Source organism: Dreissena polymorpha, unplaced genomic scaffold (genome assembly GCF_020536995.1).
Source record: "Dreissena polymorpha isolate Duluth1 unplaced genomic scaffold, UMN_Dpol_1.0 chrUn022, whole genome shotgun sequence".
Lineage (NCBI taxonomy): Eukaryota > Metazoa > Mollusca > Bivalvia > Myida > Dreissenidae > Dreissena > Dreissena polymorpha.
The window spans coordinates 391806-401774 of NW_026273336.1; positions in this window are offsets into that span (position 1 = coordinate 391806).

Sequence of the window (9969 nt, forward strand, 5' to 3'; positions counted from 1 at the left end):
CTCTATGTGGCTGTGTTTGTTATTTCATTTTAATTACACTTGTACAGCGAATTTGGTTGATTAAAGCCGTGCTTATTAAATTTCGGCGATAATCAACGGCACGGCTATAATCAACGGCACGATATGACGTCATCAAATGCCGAACCGAGACTACTTTTTACCACGCACATCGTCACCTGTATTTGCCAAGTGCATCAATAATAAAATCAATCTCAAATGTTTGTCAATCTCAATGACCTTAAAAAAAAGAAAAGTAAGAAAAAAACGTGTCTGTAGTCAATTATTGTTATTAAACCTCTAGTATAAGGTAAATTCAACACTATGTTGCAAATAGGTTATGTTGTTGTTGCTCTCCTTTGAAGAAGTCAGTTTGAGTTGCTCCCTTTTACCGTAGAAAACAATCGTCAGGACCGAAAAATCCTGTGTTAATTTACAAGCTGTACTCGGATATTCGTCCATCTGATTTTCCTTCAAGTTAGCACCCTTTCTACCTGGCAATACGCACAAATGACACTGCATCCCAGCGGTTCATGCGTAAACAATTGGGTGTCAACAAGCTAGGTCAGCTGATGAAGGCCATGGCAAAATACGCCGTCTTCCCCGAGCACAAGATACTAACGAACTACTCAGTTCGCAAATTCCTGGTCCAAAAACTTCGAAATGCAAACATTCCAGCCACTGAAACATGTCCAGTCCATAACAAATTATTCCAGCATATCTGTTGAACAGCAGCAAAAGTTTTCAAACATCCTTGCTCAGTCCAGTAAATGTAACAATCCAACAGATTTCTCTTGTTCACCTTCATGCAATAGACAACCATACTCCTATAAATATGAGGTCGATTTCGGTAGATTACGTCTAATTATTTGGACTAAGACAACCACTGATTACCGTCGGACTAGTTGATCTTGATGATCGCCCCACCCAGTCACTTCACCAGCAAATGTCTTTCTCTAGTTCGAACAACTTTTCCTAACAATTCTTTGGTGCCACTTTCCACATTCAAAATGTTAATGTATATACTTAGCTTAAAACCAATTTATCTTTCTTATTTCGTCACGAAATAACCACATATTATAACAAAGAAGCAAATATTGTGCACATCGTGATCGCGTTGATAGTTTGATATCGAAAGTGAAATGTGTGTGGTGTTAAGCTACGTTGTAAACAAATTAAGTTCCTTGTATATAACAACTTGATGTCATATTGATATTATAAAACTTTAAGATTTGTAATTCAAAATGATTAAAATTGTACTTTATAACGCTCGACTCTTTGTTACAGAACGATATTCTGATTAAAAAAAATGATTATTTGATCAGCGGTTATTTTTGGAACGCTGAGTAATACACTGACCTTGGTTACACTACAGTCATTATCAACAAAGTACGACACACACTCATGAAAACTAATTTTGTTTAAATTAAAAAGTTTACTGAATAAAAAGTGGGATAAATAAAATGAGGCTCGTGCTTTTTGTATTCTAAGCCTCGCATGATGAACCTGATCTATAATCAACAACACCTATTATTCTCTATATCATTCCTTCTTTCGAGGTACGATATCTTGTTTAAAGGTCAATTTTAACACTTTTGGAAACTTAATAATATTAAGATAATTGATTGAGACGTGAAATAAAACTATTTGCAACAATTATGCGTTACGCCTTAAGTCATAAATCACCAGGTTAATCTTCCAAAAAACCACCGTTTATTAAAAGTTGGACAGACTTACCTCCATTTCTGTGACGTCTCTCCTGTACATCAGCTATTTTTAACAGCTTTATTTCTGCGTCGACGATCAGCTGCATTGCTATTACATCTATACTTTTATGTAAATTTATGGATTTTTCTGACGAATCTGATAATTATGAAGATGAACTGCATGACATTAGACCGTATATTTACACGCCATTGTATCGACTTAAAAAAATCCCAATTAAACCTTACTGCTTATCCGAAAATGGCTGGAAAAGCCCTGAAATGTTCATTATTAGATATTTCGTCATCTATCCAAATAATTGTATTATTTCTTTGTAAATAAATACAAGTTAAAACAAACGTATTATTGTAACACATAATTTAACTTAATCCATCAATGTAATAACATTGATGCTCTAACTGTTCATCGCGCAGGTTTGTGATAGTACGTAATCATTTCCATTTATGCATAGTGCAAATGTAAAGTTCAATCAAATTTTCAGAAGACAGAAAACACACTACTGTATTATTTGGGGTATAAGACGCGACTTTTATCCGAAGCTTCTTATTAATGGATAAAAATGAAAAACAGAATATCCGAATGTTCGTACCAATGCGCGACTGATAATCATTAGCGGTAATTTGACTCTGAATAAATAACCCCAGTATTACTATCAAGCGATTATTGATGTATTGCAGTTTTATGATATACCTACCACACTAATCCGTATGTGTACTCATCCACGATACAATCGTGGTCAGTTACTTAAGACTTATGATAGCAACCGGGTGGAAATCTTCCTGGAAATCGTGCTGTTCATTCATTACATAATCAACACATTTTTTCGGCAAGGAAAGCGTTTTAAAAGATAAATATTTGATTCATTACAAATATAATACAAATAGTAATGTTTTGTTGAATTCCCCCAACAGAATAACAATTTGTAATCCGAAACACACTACTGATTGTTTTATCTTAACGGGACGCTTACAAATTATAGCGTAAAATATACTGCCCTCAAGTATATCTCGTGTTTTCTAGTTCTGGCTACCATAACTTTAAATGTCGCGTTTTATGATTTTTGACTGGCGCGACTTTATAGTTATGGACCAACCCCCTTAGGAAAGTCAACCAGAAATTCCCGAAATGTTGACAGTTAACAAAGACCGGACCAAAACAGCTTTTAAATGCAGTTATTGACCCAAATCAAACACTTTCTCGGAAAGATTGACATTTTTCACATTTAATTGATATATTCTTTCACAAAATACTATCGTAAACATTAACAATTTATCTATTCTGCTCTTACATATCGAGAAAAACAGCGATGTGACATACTTTTTTGAAATGCGAATCTCCCGAGATTTCACGGTCATATGACGTCATTTTTATTTTAAGTAACATACCATGTGCTCAAGTGTTTTCAAATCCAGAATGACATTTCCCGGTATTTAAGATTATTCTGTCTAGTTTTGTAAACAAATTGTAGTGTAAATACAAACACAAAGTAAATATTATTTAAAACTACCTGATTCACACTGAAATCAGTCTTATAATCCACTAGACGTAAGTTGTTAATCACAAATAATAGATTTCAGAAAACGAAAGTAATGTTTACAAGTTCAGCATAAAATGTCAAGGTCGATCCGAAAGTATCCAAATGAAAACTCGTCACGTGACAAAGAGACAACGGCGTACAAATTGTGAATTTCAGAATGATGAGAGTTATTTTCATCTATTGTAAGATGCATTTATTAACATTTGAACCTTAAAATATTCCTCGATGCAGTAATTTATATTCATTCACCAATATATGTAGAAATGTATCCAAGAAAATGAGAATTCTTTGATTCATAGCGTGATATAAATATGTTACGACTCTGGTTAACTTTCGATACGTGGTTGGCTTCAGCGTACAGGTTTGGCAATACTATATAAACTGTGCTCTGAAGTTTCTTTAGCTAGTGTTTTTCTTTTGTTCCGACAGAATGCGAAAATATGCGGTAATGTATAAAATCACGCCAAAGGTCTTTGATCACGCTAAACGCAGGGAAAGAGCGCGTGTATTGATTTTTGCATAAACGCTTGGTAGCTCAGAGAACGTTTAGATATGTTGATCTTTTCAACACAATTACAAGAATAATTTCAAATGTACATTTCCTCTATTTAATTTCAAATGTACATTTTCTCTATTTAATTTCAAATCAAAATGACGTATCTATTTCGTTACGGCCTACATTATGTGGTACAATAATACGATAAATAAACGATTTGCAAACACCCCCCACGCCGAAAAATATCAAATAAATGATTTGTTATTTAAGTATCTGTGTGTAGAATAATTCGGGATTGTAAGCAGGTACAAACGGAATATGTCACCTTTACCAAATGTAAACATGTTTTTCACACCCATGCACATGACAATTTTTTTGTCGTTTTAGACACCGAGAATAAAGGGAAACAGTGCTAGCACCTAGAGGAGTGATAATTGCATGTATTTATGCTTTACTAAGTTTAAAGCCATGACGAACCAATATTGATTGTAATAATTGCATTATATATGTCCACAAGTCGATTTTTATATTGAAACGTTAGGCGGTGGCCATTTGTATTTGTCGGCATTTTTTTCATTTCAGACGCCGTGCGGTTTTCAAATCATAATATCTGTGATTTATTACTCGAATATGTTATATTCTGAACGCGTGTGTTACTGAAAATAGCCATCGGGATTGGGATTAATGGTGTTTTATGGCCCAAACAAGCACACAATGTCGACGACCCGTCTTTTTTATCCCAAAATGTAAGATAAGCACGTGCACTATTAAGTTTTATGTTGGTCAGTACAAACGTCTTACCGTAAACCGCCCACTGCGTCTTTGTTCAATATACTGTGTATTATGGCACACAAACTTTAGATAAGCACGTGTCGTCTGTCGTAAAAACATGATGTTATAGGTCAGTACACATATCGAAGTACCTCACAGAGTAAATTCCCGTTACGGAAATATGAATACAAATAGAAAAGCGGACGCGAAAATGCTTGTTCATGTGTGACTTCACAAAACAGGGGAGAACAGGGGAGAACAGGGGAGATAAGCGAATCAACGCTTTGCGAGTTACGTTTGTAAAAGTCAACACAATCATCTTTTGTATGTTAAACAGATTACTTAAACAGTATTTACCCGATAATTAAATCATAGTTTAATGTAAATAGTGCTAAATATATTGAATTTGGATATTCTTTGAAATTAACCTTTAATATAAAGTAACACATAAACATAATCGTTCGGAAATAAATCAGAGCTTTATCGTTTAAACGATACAACGCACCTAACTTTTGGTGCGAGATTCTCACCACACAAGTTTGTGTACGCCATATAATTGAAATACACACTTTTTGCGTAACGATTCTTAATTTCCTGGTCAATACAATTAATTCGTAATGTAGACAAATAATGTTTGCGTCCTTTGTTAGGTGTCGAAGTGAACAAGAAAATGAAACTGTCATAAATACCTAAGTTCAACGCTATTGTTACGCTTGTAATTCACATAGGAACGTTTTATGTAATTAAGATATTTTAATATTTTAATCATTTCAATATTACGGTCGATTTTAAGAAATACAGCACAATAACTCCAGGATAATAAATTCTAAACGAACACGTGGTGAGTGCATTTTTTCGAGTTGTTGATAGAAGTAACATCGCTGGTGTTCGTGTCATCACGATATTTTTTATGAAGCAATCCGAGTTAATAATTGTCATTGTGCTTGACGGAATGGTTACTTGCACAGTGCATTGTCGGTAATTACAATAAAAATCATGCGGCTCTGATTGTGTGATATTGCATTTGTGGATAATATTAACCATGCTTTACTCAATAACGGTTATAGTCCTCAAACACTCCCCGACCCACCCCCTGGTTATGCGAAATTTATTTGCAGAGGGAAGTATCGACAGCGTAAGAACACAAACTAATTATAGATCATTATACATCACCAAGTGCAAAAGAACATCGACGATCATCTATGCCGCTGATAATTGTTAATTGCGAACATGCTTGATGTTCCAATTAACAATCACTATTACCGAATATAACTCGTGCTGAGTTGGGTGTTCGTGCCACCTGCGTGCGTTTGGCAGCATTATATTATCAAAAGACCTTTTCATTATTTAATCTCAAATACAAGACGAGTTTCTTATCGGCTTGCATTCAAGTTTTGCTTATCGTCACGCGTACAGAATTGCTCAAGCAGATGTCCTCGATAGACAACAGTTTCAAATAAGTTGTCGATTAGTTCTTGCGATACATTTCAGAATTTTGAACGGTTGCGTTCAATATATTTATAATTTATTCAAAAACGTTCGAAAATATAAGCGTGCGTGAATCATATTATGTGTGCAACTTAAACGAAAACTTATTCAAGACAATGCGTGGTCACTGTGTTTTCCATAATTTAAGAACATATGATATTCCATTGAATATGTGTTTTAAAACAATAGAATTTATCGTATAACAAAGTATTTGAAATGCGTATTTGTCATACCCATATTTCAGACCGGTATATATTCAATGCATTAAGGCGTCGTTTCGATCTTATTATACTATAGGTAATTTGGTTCTACATGTAATGTATGCGCAATACCAAGTTTAAACATGTTACGTTCTTTGGTTTAGAGAGACAAATGGTGTATACTAATTTTTTTTACTAAAGGTTGCTAATTCTGCAGAATGACATAGCATTGGCAATTGTTAATAAATTATAAAATATAGGATTATAGTTGAACAATAACTATAACGACGAAAAAAACATATTGATTTAATTGGTTCAACAATACATAGTCGTTAAAATAAAATTCGACATACGGTTCAATAACCATTCATCGCTTAGCTTTAAGCGGATGTGTCAAAGATTATGAAGCGACAAGAAATGAGGCCAAGATACTCGCTCTCGATCTAATAAATACTAATCTGGCCCAATACAATCAATTAGCAATCGTTTAATAGTACGTTGATAATAGACAACCGCTTTGTCTTTAGGGCATTTTAGAAAAATAGCCTTCTGCAAACGAATGAATTATAATTATGAATTTACATAAATATTAAAGGTTTCATGGGTACGTTATTGTTTTGTTTTTTGTTAAAGTTTTTGCTCTTTCCTAAAATGTTTGCATAGTAGCTTTTATCCGTAAATATGTGAGCATTTGGTGTCTGTTTTTCGTACTATGGTAAGAACCTTACATATATATTATTTTATAATATATATTTTAAGTCCATATCCAAATTTATATGCGCAATTTCCCTTCTCTAATTGCCTGCTATGTTCGTCAAATGATTTAAAAATGAAAATCTTTTATATAACTGCAGAACATAGTATTCAGGTTTTGACAGCACAATTGAAATGAGACAACAATTTGAAAATAAACTTTGCTATTGTATTTATGCTCTAACGGCAGTTCTATGTGTTTGAAAATTTGCAAGATTTGAAGGAATCATAATATTTTGTTGAATTCGAATTTGTTATAATATTATTATTCATTGAAAAGGTAATTGAAAATACTTTTTGTATTATGAAAAAAAGTATTGTTTTGTCTGTAAGTATTAACACTAACACTAACAATAGGTTTATTTGTACTGAAAGGCCTCCGGCCCAAAATACAAACATACATGCAGTAATCATAAGTAGTGACATGGTATGTAATATTAACAACAATAATGGTAAGACGTGTTAAAACGGCCACCGGAAAAACTTTGCGAAACCGAAATTTCGCAAACTTAAGTACCCTTTTTCTTAAAGATTTGCTACTTTGAGACATAGTATGCGATAAAAGTCTTATCGTTGATTAATAATTGGTTATTTTCACTCAAAAAACGCGTTTTCTTCACTATGAAATTTATAAGCAAAGTATGGGTTCCCATGGGATTTTTGCATTTTCCCATGGGATTTTCGATTTTCCCATGGGATTTTTTCTCCCATGGGATTTTTTTTCTCCCATAATTTGCAAATGGGAGAAAAATCCCATGGGATTTTGAACATTTTAAAAAACGTGTTTTATTTGCGTTTGCAAGTATTTTAACGTTATTTAAGGACTGTATATTGGTTTTATGCCAATTATATATAAAAATATTTAGTAATAAAAAAATCCCATTTTAAAATGGGAGAAAAAAATCCCATGGGATTTTTTTCTTATTTTGAGAGATTTATTCATGAAACTTTCAGAAACATCATATTTTATGAAATGATGAACAACTACGATATTTTAATGCGTTTAGTCGTGTTTAAAAAAAAAAAAAAAATCCCATGGGATTTTTAAATCCCATGGGATTTTTAAATCCCATGGGATTTTTTCTCCCATGGGATTTTTTTCCAATGGGATTTTTCAGTTTCGTAAGCCGAATAAGTTTCTTAATGCGAAAAACAACAATAAAGGAAATAATAATTATAATTTTGAATAATAAATTGAATAATATAAATAACATGAATATTTTTAAAATGAGTTACAATTAAAGGTTTATGCTAGTAGAACTTATCATTTCTTGTTCGAGCAGATGGTTGAGTCCAATTGGTGAGTATGCCAGCTTAGAACCAGTATAAATGCATCGCAGACAGACAACGCTGTCATACTGTACACACCGCTGAGTAACAATCTTTATTGCATTTCATTTTGCAACAGAAAATGAACTCCGTAGTATAATTGATCTTATATATGCCCTCTGCTTTTGAAAGCGTGCAACACATTAACATAACAATAAGTCCATGCCAAAAACTATGTGCAAATTCCATTCAAAGCTATATACACATTATAAAGGTCAGATGACCCGCGTCATGCGAAAATGGGTCTTATGTCATATGCGGCCGAAGTTGGTCCATCCTAGCTTGTCCAACCGCGCTGTCTGGTCAGGTACTACGCTGACTGATATATAAAGTCAAGCCATGATTCGTGGTCTCATATCCTAACTCGGTAGCTCCTGTGCGAAACTTTCACCGGAAACGACGGCACCGAGACGGGCGCTCGAACTTTGCGGATGCGCGTTATATGTTATATATAATAGCGCGATGTGTTTTTTCTTGCCTCAAATTAGTAAGCCCAATCAGCGTTTTATTGTGTTTTTTGCTTCTACTATTAACAAGAACTTCAACTGATACGAACATGAATTTTATTTTAATATGTTTATTTAATGCTCGGAAAACTCATTGTATATTTAGACTACTACTTATAAAACAAAGTCGGGTTTTCGGCATAAAAATTGTTATTCCAAACCAGATTTTACGCACTTTACTGTACAAAATACCGTTAGGGCCACCGTGGTTACTCATTAAAATCCAGAGGGCGAGAATGCGAGAACGCGAAAGTACGATGACGACAGTGCGACAATACGATGGCGACAATGCGTTCGTACGATTGCGAAAACGCGCTAGTACGATGACGACAATGCGACAGTGCGACAATACAATGGCGGCAGTGCGATAGTACGGGGGCGACAATGCGATAGTCATATCGTACTGTCGCCGTGGTATCATCGCAATGTCGCCATCGTTCTATCGCATTGTCGCCATCGTATTGTCGCACTGTCGCCATCTCATTTTCGAATTGCCGCCATCATACTATCGCGTTATCGCATTGGCATCATCGTACTATCGCACTGTCGGCTATCGCCATCGTATTGTCGCACTGTCGTCATCGTATTTTCGCACTGTCGTCATCGTATTATCGCACTATAGAACTGTAGTATTGTCGCCATCGTACTATCTCACTGTCGCCATCGTATTGTCGCACTGTCGTCATCGCACTGTCTGATTGTCGTCATCGTATTATCGCGTTCTCGCATTGTCGCCATCGTACTATCGCATTGTCGCCATCGTATTGTCACCCTGTCATCATCGTTTTGTCACATTGTCGCCATCGTACTATCGCGTTCTCGCGTTCTCGCCCTCTGGATTGTAATGTGTAACCACGATGGCACTAACGGTATTCCGTAATACTGCTTAAGCACAGTATGATTAGGTCACTCCCAATGCTCAAATCTCTATGTCTATTTTAGTAACAACACATGTCTATGGAAGGATATTTAGGTAAAGGTTACATCATTCGTGGTGAATATTTACATTATGACCGATGCTTATTCTAATTTGCTTTATGACAATTCCAACATGCTTGTTGTCTATTCGTTTATACTTGATGATTGCTGCAACATTACATCATTCATGAATAATATTTACATTGTGCGTGATGTTTATTCTAACATGCTTCATGACAGTTCCAACAT